The 17,070-nt window shown below is 40.7% G+C and overlaps 1 protein-coding gene across 2 annotated transcripts in view; it reads right to left on the bottom strand.

Annotated features, from left to right (window-relative positions):
- KLHL7 (kelch like family member 7) overlaps window positions 1-16,385 on the bottom strand; it is a 122,416-nt gene extending 106,031 nt beyond the window's left edge. For both annotated transcript variants that reach the window (XM_049894152.1, XM_049894150.1), the window contains exon 1: window positions 16,066-16,385. The gene's annotated coding sequence lies outside the window, so the exon portion shown is untranslated. The remainder of the gene's footprint in view (window positions 1-16,065) is intronic.
- Window positions 16,386-17,070: the final 685 nt, after the last annotated feature.

Below are 17,070 nucleotides of genomic sequence, written 5' to 3'. Positions count from 1 at the left end.
GAAGTTTAGAAGAGATATATTTTCTTTATTTTTGTCTATAGCTGATTTGGTCTTCCTACCTAGTAAAAAAAAAACCCTAGGAAGTATGAAAAAAAAAAAAAAAAAGCCAAATAAACTCTATTTAATCTGGTTTAAAATGTAGTCTGATCTAGTAATTTAAACCATCTCATTACATAATTCTCAGGTTCCCAGATTTCTCAAATTTCCACTCCACACTGCCCTTTTATCTGAAAGGCACATGGGACACGGTAGAGTTATTGTATCCTTATGGAATGAGGTGGGGAGAGGGGTCCCTAGGGTCCTTGTCCTGGCTCTTGAGTGTGCACTGGTTAATATCTACTGAAGTTCACCCAGGCCTGTCCCAAGTTTTAGATACGGAGTTCAGTGCCTGCTAAAGTCGTAGTCTGTTTTTCCTTGGTTCAGTCAAGTCCTAGTTGCCCCTCTTTGTTGGCTTGGCCTCCCTTCAGCTCTCTCTGGTCACAGACCATTCTGAGTCTCTCCCCTGTACAGCCCTGAGTCAGGAGTCCATCCCACATACTTCTACTGTGGGATCAACTCAACTCTTGCCACAGCAGTTCTCATACATGTTTCTGGCTCTCAACTCTTGTGTTCATGCTACATGGGACCAAGGTAGGCTTTGGAGTCTCTCTCACTCTGTCTCTGTCTCTCTAAAAGACCTCAGCACTCCAGTCTGCTAACCATGCTGGACCATCCCACATTGAGGTAGAACCACTCAGGGTGGATCTCCCAAAAATCCCAAATGGACAAGATCACTATTTTGAAGTATGAGTTACTGTTCAGCTTTCCCTTCTTCTGTTTCTGCTTTTCCTTCCCACTATTCCCTGGACCAGGAGAGAAAGATTTTCTTTTACTTCTCTATCACATCTTCTTTATATCACAGTGTAGGAAGTCTCTTGCATAGAGTCATAGGCAAAAGACAAAAAGCTCTAGGAGCCTTGTTAGTCTGGCTCCTAACACGTTAAATGGGAGCCAAAGAGATGAAGAAAATCTCTTTCACCTTGACATTTATCTCGTTGCAAAATCTTAGCTTACTTCTAATTACCACCCTCCCCCCAAGAGACACCCAAGGGATGCTTCTTTAAAGAGAAGGTCATGACGAGGAAAAACAAAAGAGAAAAGCTCATGAATTTTTCAAAGTACTGCTGCTGTCACACTGATGCTTTGTTCAGGGTTCAAAGTGAACAATATTTCAAAAAATTAAATTGGTTTCCACTTTTAGATCAATAACCTTCTTAGGCAATGTGGTGGAGAGCAGTCTAGGACATGCATGGCATGAAAGTTGACGATCACTGTGAGCAGCATTAACCGTACGTATGTGTGTATTTTGGGGACTGGATGGGTAGCCGGTGATGAAAATTATTCAAGAGTAAGGAGAGAAATAAATCTGTTACCTCCAAATTACTGTCATTACAGGTTAGGCAAGAGGGATTCTGGTCATGTTTATCACCCACCCTGATCAAAAGAAGTCTCCTTTGCATTGTTGATTCCCTGTGCACTCTCTATGGCCAGAATCTAGGATATAAAACTTTAGGACAATGATTAGCTACTTAGCATCTCAGAAGGAGATACTGCTTCTTCTCTTTGGTGACAGCTACCTTGGAAGATTAGGACGTTGATCAGGAGCACTATTCTAATAGGAGTCCTAACTCACAGAATTAATGTTACTCCTGCTCTTCAGGGCTTTCAAAAAATGCAAACCATCTCATAGACACTGTTCGACTTGTAAAATCCCATGCAGAGTAGGATTTCATCCTGGAGATTTCAAAGCAATCCTTGACTCCATCAGGACTTGCTAAAATATAGGAGATGAACTGATTTCTCCAAAGAGAGGGAAATGCCATACCTAGTGCTTCTATTCTCTTGCCCTGCCAGCACCTGGAGCTAATGGAGATACCTAGATAACAAAATGATTTGATAGCATCAAGCCTCTTGGTGTGATACTCTGAGAGTTACAACCTTCTGGGTAGAAGATATTATCTCCCTTACCTATCTTCCTGGACCTTCAGAATCCTTTTACAACTCAGAATCATACTGACGTAAACTTTACGGGAAAATCTATACTCTTGGATTGATTATCCAAAGGCGCCCCGGTGGCACAACAGTTAAGCACTTGGCTGCTAACCAAAGGTTGGCAGTTTGAAGCCACCCAGCCACAGTTCAAACCCACCCAGCCACTCTGTGGGAGAAAGACCTGGAAATCTGCTCCCATAAAGCTTACAGTCTAGGAAACTCTATGGGGTAGTTCTACTCTTTCACGTGATGTTGCTATGAGTCGAATGCTGACTTGATGGTACCTAACAACAAAAGTCAAAAAAAGAGCTTCAAATATTTTAGAACCACTTTGGGCAAAGAGAGAAACAGCATACTAGGGACTGCTTCCGCTTGACTCATTACTCCCTGTGCTATTTGCTCAGCTGGCTTGAGTGCAAGGGCAGTGAGGTTCAGGTTGTGTATTCAGACATTCAGCTGCAATTATCTTGACCCTATTTCATGGCCTTGAATGACTCTCCCAACCCCAGTGAGCTGATCTTGGTCATATGACAAGCAAACAAGCGACTCGAGTGATGCCTCAAAGGTAGGGGAAGGGTACCAAAAAACCAAACCAGGGTGGGTGGGTAGGGACGGGAAGGCTTGTGTCTGTGGAGGGAAGTGGGGTTGGTGGGGAACATGCTTGACCAAAAATCACTGTAGATGGTGAGTTTGCCAGACTTCTTTCATTCTTTACTTATTTGCATTTGGCAAAATTGTATTGAGTAAGTACTATATCAGACACTACCTAGGAAAAGGAAAGTTTGCAATTAATACATTTTTCTTCCTTTATACACTTCACCATCCCTATTGTATCTGATCTACTCTTGACCAGAGAAGATGGTGCTGGGGGGTGAGGGGTATAGATCCTAGTTCCATTTCTGTCACCAACCCTCTGTGACATCTTAGGTAAGCCGCTGTGCTGGGTTTCTTTGAATTTCCCCTACAGATTTACTTTCCACTCTCTTCCACCTTGCTCTGTGCCATGGGAGGCTGGCCTATATGAGCTGTACTAGCAGGCTCCCTTGCCCTCTGGCTTTGGTTTAGTTTAGCAAAAACAGGACACCCGGCAAGAGAAAGGAAGGGGGGACAATGAGGTCAGATTATTTATTCCTCCAGCCCCTCCCTGCTCCAAGTGACCACGGGCTGGCTGGGTGCTCCTGTCAAGTGGCGCTTTACATACAGTTCCCTCTTGTTTTCATAGCTGCTCCCTTCTCTCTCCCCTTCAGACCAGGGTGGTAAACTATCCCCACTAGCTCTGTTGCTTTTCTGAAACTCTGACCATACCTTTAAAAGTAGACCCTTTTTAAAGCTCTTCTTAATTTTCCTACATAATACAGTCATTAAACCTTTCTGAGCTCCAATTTATTGCTTTGTCTATCATGTGGTAGAAAGATGTTTTCTCTTAGGGAGAGAACTGTTTTACTTGGAAAAACTCCTTGCTAAATAGTTGATATGTTATCTATCGCTGTGTAACAAATTACCATAAACTTGGCAGTTTAAAATAATACATATTTATAATCTCACAATTTCTGTGGGTCAAGAGCTTAGGGTCCTCTGCTCAGAGTCTTGCCTGACTACAATCAAGATATCATTTGGGTTGTGGTCACATCTGCAAGCTTGACTGGGGAAGAATCACTTTCAAGCTCACTTAGATTACTGGCAGAATTATTTTCTTGCAGTGATAGGACTGAGGTCTCTCAGTTCCTACAGACCACCCACAGTTCCTAGAGGCTGCCTGTAGTTCCTTGCCATGTGGGCCTCCAAATACGGCTGTTTAATTCAAGCTAGCAAGGAGAGTCTCTAGAGGGAGTCTGCTAGAAAGATGGTATAATAACAGAGGTGCCATCTTTTCACCTCTGTCGTATTTTATTGATTAGAAGCAAGTCACAGATCTTGTTCATACTCAGTGGGAGGGGATTATACATGGGCACGAACATCACAAAGTAGGGCTCATGAAGGGCCATCCCAGAAAGCCTGTGGTTTGCATTATGAAGTTAATTTTGGTTGCAAGTACCAGAACACTTGACTAAACGTGGCCAAAAAATAGGGGTTTGTTATCTCACATAAAAAGAAGTCTACAGGTAGGAGGTTTCAGGGTATTTGGGTTCTTGGTCAGCTAGTCCGCAATTCTCTTGGCTTTCTCCTCATGATCACAAGATAGCTGCCACTGTTCCAACCATCATTTTTCATCTGATAACATTCAGCAGGAAGGACTTTCCTTTCCACATATCTCTTTTACCAAACCAAACTTGGTGCTGTCAAGTTGATTCTGACTCATAGCGACCCTGTAGGACAGAGTAGAACTGCCCCATGAGGTTTCTAAGTAGTGGCTGGTGGATTAGAATTGCTGACCTTTTGGTTAGCAGCAAAGCTTTTAACCGCTATGCCACCAGGACCTTGCTCTCTTTTAGCAGGGAGGAAATCTTTTCCATAACTCTCAGCATACTTTCCCTTATAATTAATTGACACTGATTGGGTCACATTCTTGTCCTTAAACCGATGACTAGCAAAGGCAAATAAGAATACCCTGATCGGGTTAGACAGATTATACTTAGTTCCCAGAGGCTGGGCCTATGCTCCCTGAGCATTTTGCTGCCTGACCCTTGAACAGATTTGGCATTCTGATAGCAAGGTAGAAGGGAAGAATGGCATTTGGAGCCACAGTGTCTGTTGCAGGATTCTGTGCCATATGCCCAACAGCTGAGTCACTGTGCCTATGTGCTGGAGAAGACCCTCCTTCATAACTACTGCCTCCCTGTCACTCCTGTCTCATGGCAAAATGCATAAGCTGGGTTCAAGTTTCTGACCTTTCGCTTGTGAGAAATACCTGCCACTCACTGGTACATAGTGTTTTGACATAAAACATATTATCATTCCAAAATGTTAATACTTTTGCTTCAAATGTTTTTGAGGAAAGAATAATATGAGTGATCTTTCACCTGACTGGAAATGTGAATGCCTCCCTTTGGAAATAGCACACAAATATGTAACTAAAAATGGCAGATACTCTCATCATCATGTTTACATATCTGCTGTAATAACATAGTAATATAATAATGATGATGATGATGTAATAATAATAGCTACTATTTGTTGAAAGAGCTCTGATAGTACAAACAGTTAAGCACTGGCTGCTGACCGACAGGCTGGCGGTTTGAATCTACCCAGCTGCTCTGCTGGAAAAGACCTGGTGGTCTGCTTCTGTAAAGACTATAGCCAAGAAAACCCTATGGGGCAGTTCTACACCGTCACATAAGTTGCTATGAGTCAAAATCAACTGAACGGCACATAACAACAACAACCACCATATGTTGAATGTTCACTGTGTGCAGGCACTGGGCTAAGAATACTTATACCTGTTTGTTTTTAATCCTCAAAACAATTCCATACGATAATGTTGAATATCTCCATCTTACAAATGAGGGAACTAAGAGAGTTATAGGCCTTGCTAAGTTTTACACAACTGGGAGAAGGGCTTTGAATTCTGTTGACTGACTCAGAGCGAGCCTACTTAATGCTGGTGGTGGACTGCTCTCACTAAGCCCATGATCTCACCTATTACAGATGAAGAACCAGGGTGGGAAGAGGAGTAGGAAGAGAGGTGTTTGCTAGTAGCTGGAAACTGATCACCATGGGAAGGAACTCAAATTTATTTCTAAGAAGACAAATCTGTTTTTTTAATTGTGCTTTAGATGAAGATTTACAGAGCAAATTAGTTTCTCATTAAACAATACGTACATTGTTTTGTGACACTGGTTGCCAACCCCCCAACGTGTGAACACTCTCTCCTTCTCAATCTTGGGTTCCCCATTTCCATTCATTCGGCTTTCCTGTCACCCCTGCCTTCTCGTTCTTGCCCTAGGCTGGTGTGCCCATTTAGGCTCCTATACGTAGTTGAGTTACATGTATTACTGTTTGTTTTATGGGCCTGTTTAATCTTTGGCTGAAGGGTAAACCTTAGGAGTGATCTAAGAAGACAAATCTTGAGTTATATTTTTAGAGAATTATTGCTGAAGCTGCCAGGGTTCAAATTCCAGTTTTACCACTTACTAGCTGTATGAACTTCGGCAAATTTTTTCAACCATCCCTGCCTCAGTGTCCTCATGTGTAAAATGGGGATAATAATGTATCTACCTCACAGAGCTACTATGAAGATTAAATGAGTTACTAAATATAAACCATTAAAAAAAACAATGGCTGACATTTAATGAGTCACTGAAAGAATGTGAAAATAATGTAGGCTTGGAGTCAGATGGGCTTGGGTTTGAATCCTTGCTCTGCTACATACCACCTGTGTGACCTTGGGTAAAATGCTAGGCTCTCTGTGCTAACATATAGGTTGGATTTTCTAAAGTCAAAAATAGCTTGTGTTAATTAGTGGGGTTTTTTTTTTTTAATCTAAGCAAATGCATACAGACAAAAGTAGATGAATGATTACCAGGGGCTGAGGGAAGCCCAAGCCATGTCCCAAGCAAGCTAAGTCCAAGGTAGAACCCCAACTAGATGCAAATGTTTACTTCCTTTGGTTTTATGTCTTCATTTGGGACAGAATCTTTTCCTTAGACATAAGCCAAACACATTTAATTGCATCAGAGCAAAACAATGTCATTTAACCTTAATGATATGAATAGTTATCTTAGAATTATTATTTTTTCTGATAGCTAAGATTAGGCCTGGAGCCCTGGTGGCGCAATGTTAGCTTGACTGCTAACCAAAAGGTCAGCAGTTCAAATCCATGCTCTGCTCCTTGGAAACCCTATGGGGGCAGTTCTACTCTGTCCTATAGGGTTGTTATGAGTCAGAATCAACCCACTGGCAGTGGATTATGGTTAGGCCTACCCCGCAGTGTTCAGTAGTGAAGGCAAGAAGTTGTTATTTTGTGAGTTTTCTTATAACATATCCAAACTCTAAATAACTCAGGCCAAAAGATAAACTTGTACCCCTAAATTACTCAAACCATTGCTCAAATGTCCACTTTTCTTTGAGTCTTAGAGAGACAGCTGAAAAATACTTCAGAACTAGTAAGAACCAAGGGTTCAGAGGAGGAGTTATAGGGATTTTGATTTGATAGGCTGCCATTCTGTTTCCTGGGATAAAAAGGTAGTCAATTTTAAAGCCTAAGATTTTTACAACTGAACTGACAAACCAGCAATTTTCGATTTTTCACAAGAATCCAGGAAGTAGAACTCCCTACCACACTATTAAACATTTCTTGGCAGCAGCAAGCTGCATGTGCCTGAAAGCTCTTGGCAGAGGCTGTAATAGAATCGTCCTTCTTCCTTCTATCATCCTAGCAATTCACAGTCAACCTATAGTGCTTTCTGAGAAAGGCAATTCTCAGCCCTAGGAGACACCAAAATGAAAAGCACACCAAATTAAGAGTTTAATTTCATCAACCCAAGGATTAAGTAAAAAGTCTTTTTCTCCTTGGGGCTCATAATAGCCAAATATCCTTCTGTTAGAGTGACTTGATTACATGAGCACTTCTAAAATAAACCTCTGTCATAGAGTACGTGTCATGTGAAATTGCAGCAGAGAGAAACATTTGAATGTAAATCTGTTCAATTCACCCCTTATGTGCCTACATGCATGTTAAAGTGGCTTAAAACATACAACTACTTCCTGGACTGGAGTTGGGGAGGAGGTGATTCTTAACCTGGAGTTGGCAGATGGGCTTTGGGGCGCTCATGAAATTCTCTGTAAATTTACACGTGTGTAGATGTGCATACACACATATGGATTTTTCTGGAAACATGAGATTCACTTTTATTATAAGAATTTAGAAGAGGTTTATCAACCACAAAGGTAAAGATCCTGTTTTAGAGTGTTTTATTATACACTAAATTTTTTTTTTTTTAAAAACACTCTTAGGTTATTGTTTCCAATTCTGATTCTTTGCTTTTGAGAAGGCAATTACGTTTATTTGTTCATCCAACAAATTTTTTAGCATCCTAAATGTGACAAGCACAGTATTAGGGACTGGGGCATAGAGAGCTCAAAAAGACATGATTTCTGTTTTCAAGAAATTTAGGTTCATCAGGAACATCTAGCTCAACTGGCATAACACAGTTTATAAAGAAAATGGTCTACATTCTACTTTGGTGAGTAGCGTCTGGGGTCTTAAAAGCTTGTGAGCGGCCATCTAGGATACCCCACTGGTCTCACCCCATCTGGGGCAAGGGAGAATGAAGAAAACTGAAGAGACAAAAGAAAGATTAGTACAAAGGACTAATGGACCACAACTACCACAGCTTCCACCAGACTGAGTCCAGCACAACCAGATGGTGCCTGGCTACCACCACTGCCTGCCCTGACAGGGACCACAATAGAGGGTCTTGAACAGAGCTGAAGAAAAATGTAGAACAAAATTCTAATTCACAATAAATAAATAAATACAAAGACCAGACTTACTGGTCTGACCGAGACTGGAGAAAACCCGAGAGTATGGACCCTGGACACCCTTATAGCACAGTAATGAAGTCACTCCTGAGGTTCACCCTTCGGTCAGATTATAGACAGGCCCATAAAACAAAACAAGACTAAAGGGGCACACCAGCCCAGGGGCAAGGATGAGAAGGCAGGAGGGAACAGGAAAGCTGGCAATAAGGAACTCAAGATCGAGAAGGGGAGAGTATTGACATGTTGTGGGGTTGGCAACCAATGTCACAAAACAACGTGTATTAATTGCTTAATGAGAAACTAGTTTGCTCTGTAAACCCTCATTTAAAGTCCAAAAAAAAAATTAAAAACAAAAACAAAAAAAAGACCATCCACTTAGACAAAAAAAAAAAAAAAAATGTACGTTCACGTAACTCATGTCATCAGCTAGTAATCAGAGGAAGAGCTAAAGGCTGCTGTGCCATTTTCAAGATTACTTTTGGGTGTTCGGACCTGTTCGTACCAGTAGATGTCATCATAGTGTAGGCCAGCTAATGTGACCAGCTAGCCTGAAGACATGGAATTCAGAAATGTCTTTTTGTTATTATTGTTTTTTGGCTTGGTGCACGATCTACATGTTAAAAAGGCATCATGTAGATTTTTTTTTCTCCCTGACACGAACACAGAGCTGCCATGAGTATCACACTGTGGTTATTTTGAAAGCGCAAGATTTTGGAGCCTAACTAAAAATATTTCTACAAAAGGAATATGGATAGCCAAAAATACTACAATCTGATATATACGGAGGAGCCCTGGTGGCACAGTGGTTAAGCATTTGGCTGCAAACCAAAAGGCTGGCAGTTCAAACCCACCAGTGGTTTCACAGGAGAAAGATGTGGGAGTCTGCTGCCATAAAGATTACAGCCTAGGAAACAGTATGGGGCAGTTCTACTCTGTCCTATAGGGTCCCTAAGAGTTGTAATCGACTCGACAGTAACGGGTTTTGTTGGGGTTTAATATATAATATAGCTAGCAATATGATTTTAAGCTTTCGACATGATATTGAGGTTTATTAAAGGCTCTATATATAAAAAAATATTACCTATATTTTATAACTTCTTACTTTTCTCCTATAAAACCGAAAAACAAATTGAATGCTTTTTTTAGTAACAGTAAAAGACTTAAATTTTTGCCTTTATTACATATGTTGTTTCAGATAGTACGCTATTCTGAAACAGGAAGAGTTTGGTACAAGAAAAAGCTGAACTAAAAATCAAGTCTTGTTTCAATTTTAAAGTGCTCATTCATTCATTAAATAAATTATGGTAATACCCAAGATTTTCCAAGTCTTATACCAGCATTGGGAATAAAAAGATAAAGTTATATACCTCGTTCATTAGGAGCACATATTCTAGTGAGAGAGAATTTTCTAAAACAAAAAATTAGAGTACCAATTACGTAGGTCCTTTTTACTCAATTAGATTTAACATGTGTTTTTTGATTGGTCTTAAGCCACTAAAGAAGCCCTGGTGGTGAGTGGTTAAGACTTAGCTGCTAACCAAAAAGGTCAGCCGTTCAAATTCACCAACTGCTCCTTAGAAACCTTATGGGGCACTTCTACCCTGTCCTATAGGGTCACTATGAGTCATAATCGACTCAATGGCAATGTGTTTGGTTTGGGTAAGTCACTAAATGGCCAATGAGATATACTAACTTGTATTTGTGCCAAGGCTTTGAATTTTTCTTTTCTTAATACTAAAAGGTTGGTGTCCCAGATTCTGCCACTTAACCAGTGAGTGTGTCCAGCTGACTACCAAGCATTCCACCTTCTGAGTACCGGCTTCTTTAAGGATGATCCAACGGTAAAACAGAAAGGAAAGGCAATCTGGACAGAAGGAACAACCTGTGTGAAGGCACGAAACTTGAGAGTAAGGTGCTTTCTAGGAAAGATAAGTATTTTTGAAAGATTAATGCATAGTTATTCATCCTCGTGCTACATTTATTAACTTTTCTTAGCTTAACTTGTTCCCTTCATTCATTCCACATATTCTTGAGCACCTACTTTGTGTCAGGCATGAGATAAGGCTTAAGAAGATAAAGATAATGATTTCTGTTATCAAGGAGCTCATGGGCTAATAGGGGAGATACATGTGTTTGTATATATGCATATATGTATAGAACTGTAAAAATATTACACACAAAAGTTACTGTAAAATGTGAGATTTTAAAAATAGGGGTATGTGCATGCATATTCAAGCTACTCAGAGAATAGAGGGCCTAACTCAATATGGTGGTTACGAGTAGTAAAAGCGCAAATTTCACAGAATGTGCATTCGAGCTGAGTCTGGAGTATGAGCAAGGCTTGTCAAACAAAGGAAGAATGTCATGCAAAGCAGAGGAAACAGCATATGCAAATGCATGACAACAGAAGAGAACATGGCACTTGGAGAAAATGACAGTTTATTATGAGCACAGAGCAAAGGATACTGTGCATATGAGTGCATAGCTGAAGAGATGGGTTAGAAAAGTAAACAAGGGAAAAACCATCAGCCTTTTGTAGGCCATGCTAAGAAATTTGAACTTATCCCACAAAAAGTTGGGAGCACTTGAAATATTTTACTCAGTGCAATGACTTGATCAGATTTGCATGGTAAAATGGTTATTTTATCAGCATTCTGGAACATGACTTGAAGATGGAAGACTAGAGACAGGGAAAAGAGCTTGATGACTGCTGCAGGAATTTAAGTGTGGGATGAAGTAAAAATATAGAGTAGAGAACACTTTTAAGAGATAGCTGAGAGATGAAATTGATGGTCTTGGTAATCAACTGAAAAGCATGTGAGGGAGAAAAGGGAACTAAAGATACCTCCCAGATATCTGGTTTGGGTAACTGGATGGTAAAGCCACTGAGTTAAGTTATTATAGGAGAAAGAGAAGATCCTTCCTCTAATAAGAATCCACTAGTCTAATAAGAACCCACTTTCACATAAAAGTTCTAAAAACAGCACATATTTAAATTAAAAAAGATGGCAATAACTTTTTTTTTTTTTTTTTTCCCTGAATTCTGTTCCCCTTGTCCCCAGCCAAGGACATATTTCTTTGCTTCTTCTCAAACACTGAAACAGACTGGACTCTTGGACCTTGCAGATCATGCCCAATTTATGCCCTGAGCTGTTTCACTACTGGTACAATGGTTACCTTAGAAATGAGATAAGTAGAAAATTGTTTCCTTTTATGTTGCAAATAATTGTCTTGTTGCCTAGGAAGTTACATTCTAACCTCAGACTCTCAGGAAAAAGGTACCAACTCTTCCTTTTTGTTAGTTCACATTATTCTGCTTTGAGATTTTCATTGAAATCTCAAAATATGCTATCCCAAGTTTCTTTGAAATGTCTACATCTTCAATATTTTCTACAACTATAACAATAGTTACTGAATGTCTACTGTGTAGCAAGAACTGTGCTAGATGCTTTAGCGATATAATTTCTTTTTAATTCTCAACACCACTGTGACATACAAGTTAGTGTCATCATGTTAAAGATGAGGAAGTAGAATGAGGGAGCAGAAACTCCATTAGTTTAATCTTGCCCTGGATTCCTTAACTAGTTACTGAAAAGAACAAGTATTTGTACTCAGGTCTACCTGACTCCAAAGCCTTCGAAATTTCCATTGTGTCCCACGGATTAGAGCTATATATTCATTTAAAAAATCCTTTTTAATGGAAAAATTTAAAATATACAAAAGACAGTATATAGTATAATGAACCCCCATGTACTCTTTACCCAGCTTCTCCAGTTATTAACTCATGGGCCAATCTTGATTCAACTCTACCCACCTAATTTTTCTTTACTACCTATGATAAGTAAAACGGTGTGTCAACTTGGCTGGGCCATGATTCTCAGTGGTTTTGCAGTTATGATGTAGTTTGTCAGTCATATAATGATGTAATCAACTTCAAGATCATATCTGATATAACGTGATCACCTCCATGATGGAATCTACTGTGAGTAGCCAATCAGTTGAAAGGGAGTTTCCTTGGGGATGTAACCTCCATCCAACATATGCGTTTTCTGGCAAGGCTCTTGGGCTTTTGCTCTGCTCTGGGTCCTGCACTTGGCTGATCAGCTTCTGACCTCCAGCTCTTGGCACTTGAGCCAGCAGCCTACTGTCTGACCTGTGGATCTTGGGTTCGTCAGCCCCTGCAAATACATGAGTAAGGAGAAGCCTCCGACCTGACACCTTACACCTGACCAATGGACTTGGGACTTGCCAGCCTCTACAACAGCCTGAGCCATTTCCTTGAGATTAATCCCTTCTCTCTCTGTTGTTGTTAGGTGTTGTTGAGTCAGTTTCAACTCATAATGACCCTATGTACAACAGAGTGAAATACGTATGTGTACACACACACACGCTTCACTGGTTTTGCTTCTCTAGAGAACCCAGCCTGAGATATTCCCTCACTCTATCACTGGATTATTTTGTAGCAAATCCCAGACATCATATCTATCTTGGTTTCATCTGTAATTATATTGGTGCATAGCTTTAAAACATAAATATCCTTAGGAAAACAAACAAACAAAAAAAAAAAACCAAGCACAATGCTGTTATTACGCCAAAAGAAAACCAAAAAACCCACTGCTGTTGAGTCCATTCCGACTCATAGCAACCCTACAGGACAGAGTAGAACTGCCCCATAGAGTTTCCAAGGAGTGCCTGGCAGATTTGAACTGCTGACCTCTTGGTTAGCAGCTGTAGCACTTAACCACTATGCCACCAGGGTTTCCATACCAAAAGAAGTAGGCAATAATTCCTTAATAGCATCAAATATAGTCAATGTTCATATTTTTCTGATTGAGTTACACATTCTTTTTAACATTTGGTTATTTGAATTCGGATGATTAGAGCTAGTTTTTAATTGAGGTACATTGTTTAATTAAAGCCCAATCTTGTTGTGGTTTATCTACCATCACATCCGATGCACAAGAGCTAGAAGGAACACAATGACAAATCATAAATGAGCTACTGAAGGAGGGGGTGACCTGTGGATCTTTATTTCTGACATAGACCATGAGAGACAAGGCTGAAAGCCAATCCCATTGGTGATCCACGTGAAATGAGTCAACATTTGATGCACAGTGTCACAATGTTTGACTACCCATGACAGATAATCATTATCTTGGCTTTTTTTTTGGCTGTCTCAGAAACAAGCTGAAGAATTAAGTGAGCACAGAATTTGAATTTAAATCTCTTATCAAATTAATACAGTACACAATAAAAAATATGAGCTGTATATGCTTAGTTTCTAGACAACACTAAGTAATCCCCTATATCAGAATCCAATTAACGTTCTTCAGGTTTTTGAAGTAGGCAGTGTTTGTCTCTAGGATCCTCCCTCTTCTTCCCCAGATTTCCCAGGTCTTCCTAGAGACCCCTATTAAAGCACTTATCTAGACCTGGTCTGACCCCAAATTTAACCGTTCTCCAAAATGGCCCCATCTTTCATCTCATCCTCCAACTAAAACCTCTTTCCTTCAGGACAACCTGATGTAGTGAAAAGCCTGTGGACTTTAGGGTCCACCACTGTATGACCTTGGCCAAACTGGTTAACTTTACTGACTTTAAAATGGGATTAATCATTGGATTGTTGAAGGGCACAGATGCATTTATGTGCTCCACAACTACCAGCTACCACCTTCAAACTTTTTTATGATCGATCACAAAGATTAGCCCAGGTCCCAAATCCTGCAGAAGGGGATGGAGGCGGGGGCAGGGGGAGTTGGTGGTTACAAAGGCTGCTGGTAGAGAAACAGCTCAGAGGTGGCCAGAGAGAGGACATGCTGATAACCAGCCTTTCTTTGTTTTTTTGGTTTTTCAACAAAGACCAAGACTCACGCTATCTGCCCACAGCCACTTTCCTAAATCACCAAAGTAGGCAAACTGCCCTCCCTTATTTCACATACCTCTTTCAGGTTATACATTGCCCTTTCATGGCTGGGTTTCCCTTTTTAGGTCCTTTGGGATGTTCCGTGGGATGTGATTTGGAGGTAGAGGAACAGCAAGTAAGAGGGAGGAGAGCACACATTATGATTTGCCCCATTCCATGAGACATCAGAAAAGGCTGTGCTTAGGAGGATGCACACCAGGGGTTTGAGAAAAACAATATTCTAGATTTCCACAATTATTGCTGTTTCACAGCATGGCCATCGATGAGCAGAGGTAGAGCTAGGACTACCTGGGTGAAGCTGTATATTGTGTGAATCCAGCAGATAGTTCTAGGGGCTTTCCTATCACATTTGAAATAAGCTTTCTCTTGGCCATTACTCAGTGAGACAGTAAAGTTTCAGCATCTGAGAGGCAGATTCAAAAACGGTGTTCTGAGAAGCCCTGGGGTTCCGATGATGATTAAGGAGGGGAAGAAGGGAAGGTGGGGCTCAGGCCCTCCTCACTCCACTGAAGGTCTGTCAGTTCTGCTTTCTTTTGATCTCATTTGTTGAGTCTGAAGGACATTTCATTTGGAAAAAGAACAAAGAGTTTTGCTACACACACACACACCCTCCAGCAAACCACCCTCTATGATATTCTGCCCAAGGGGGAGTTGAAAAGGGATAGTAGGAAGAAGGGAGTAGGCAGGGAGCAGACAGCAAGGCCCTTAAACTTCTCTGTACTTAATGAGACTATATTATTAGGCCAGTAGGTGCTTGCAGTGAACTCAAGAAAACGTATGTGCTCAAGTAGAGTTGGTACAGTCTTTTGGATGAGCACTTCTCAATCCTTCCTGCGCATTGTAATCACCTGGGGAGTTTGTAAACAGTGCCATTGCCTGGGTTTCACCCCAGAGAGTCTCAAAAGATCCTTGGCTATTAACCCAGCTCTGGTTGTTGGTAATTAAAAATATATATCCATATAGTAGCACCAGAACAACTATATATTACGGTAAAAAAAATTTTATAGGGAAACTTGGCACAATTATACAGTTGAATTATTAACAATGACTACCACTAATGACATTGTTGGATATTTTCTCAATTTCATATTCTTCTTTGCTCATGTAGGCACAAGATAAATAACCACAGGCCTTCCTGGCATTGTGTTAGACAAGGTGAGGCCATAAAACAAACTTTTATCATTTTTTGTTTTCTGTATCAACCAAAGGAATAATAACATACATTCATCTTTATGATCTATTATTGCCTCCTGGTTACAATAAAGGACATTTTAAGAGCGTTATTCTCTGGATCAATAATCTGATGTCAAACACTTGCTTAAGAATATGACTGTAAGGGGTATCCGTGATAACCTTGGGAAACACAGGGCCATAAATGTCCACTCTTTTTGAATGATGCTGCAAGAAAGTATAAGCATTAAATAACTTCAGAAGCCATTTACTGTAAATTTACTCCAAAGTCTCTGTTAATCTTCAAGATGACAAAATTAAACAGCTGACAACCAACTATAACATTAAAATTTAAAGCACACATAGGAGCTTCTTAATTTGAAAGTATTTGAAAAGGTTGCGTTTCCTAATTCTATCATTTTTCACCATTAAAAATGTGATGATGGAACCATAAAGCAAACTGTCCCGAAAAATTCTTTAGAACTCATGGGAGTGAGTCATGAAATATTTAGAACACATACCCGTCTGAGCTTGTAGGGTGAAATTCTTCCTTCCTTGATGTGGTTGCTTCAAAGCAGGGTTTTGAACCGGTTCGAACCAGTTCAGTGAAGGCCCACGAAACGAAACCAGAACAGACCTGAATTTCCACTATTTGGGTTATCCGGAACGTATCAGGAACGTGAAAAATTATGGGTAGAAGGCCGGGAATGGGAGACTTGAAGAGGCGTAGCGCGCCCTTTCGGGAGCCGAACACGTGAGATCGGACTTTTGGCAGAACTGCAAAGAGCGACCCACATTCAAAGCAGCGAAGCCGGCCACCATCTTTGAGTGGGGCACCGCCGTTTCTGACTGTGCTCAAAATCCAATGGGCAAGACATTTGGTTGCTATACAACGCCTACGCTGCCCTTATGTTCTAAGGGAGAAATTACGTTTCTAACAGGCTTCACCTACCATATTTCCCCTTCCGGTTCACCCAACTGCTAAAAATTCCGGTTCCTTTAGGTGACGCTTCCTCGGCCATGACTGAATTGGGAAGAACCACTTCAAAGCCCTGCTTCAAAGGGATTTTTTTTTTTTTTTTTCTTGAGAACCACAGTGCGAAGTAAATAATTTAAAGTGGCCTTTGTGCCTGAGAAATAACCTTTGGAGTAATTGAGGTGCCTTGGTCTGGGACGTCCGGGCCACATCTGAGGATTTGTACTGAAAAAAAAAAAAAAAAAATTTTTTTTTTTTTTTTAGTAGGGGCACCCAAGACCAGAAAACACTCATCGGGGAGGCTGATTTCACATAGCTTCAGGGGGCATATTTCAGCCTATTTTGCAGGACTGGTCAGTCATGAGTCGGAATGGACTCGACGGCAGTGGGTTTGGTTTTTTGGTTTTGGTCAATAAAAACCCGGAACCCGAAGGCTCAGAGAGTTTCCTGGCCGGCAAAGAGAGGGTGATGCACCCGCTTTGAGACAAAAAACCTTTGCGTTGGGGAAGCTCCCAGGTGTCTTCCTTATGATGCTCTTGATTAGTATCCT

The sequence above is a fragment of the Elephas maximus genome, chromosome 8, assembly GCF_024166365.1.
Source record: "Elephas maximus indicus isolate mEleMax1 chromosome 8, mEleMax1 primary haplotype, whole genome shotgun sequence".
Classification (NCBI taxonomy): domain Eukaryota; kingdom Metazoa; phylum Chordata; class Mammalia; order Proboscidea; family Elephantidae; genus Elephas; species Elephas maximus.
The sequence above is the reverse complement of the archived record's forward strand: the minus strand, read 5'-3'. Positions and strand labels throughout refer to the sequence as shown.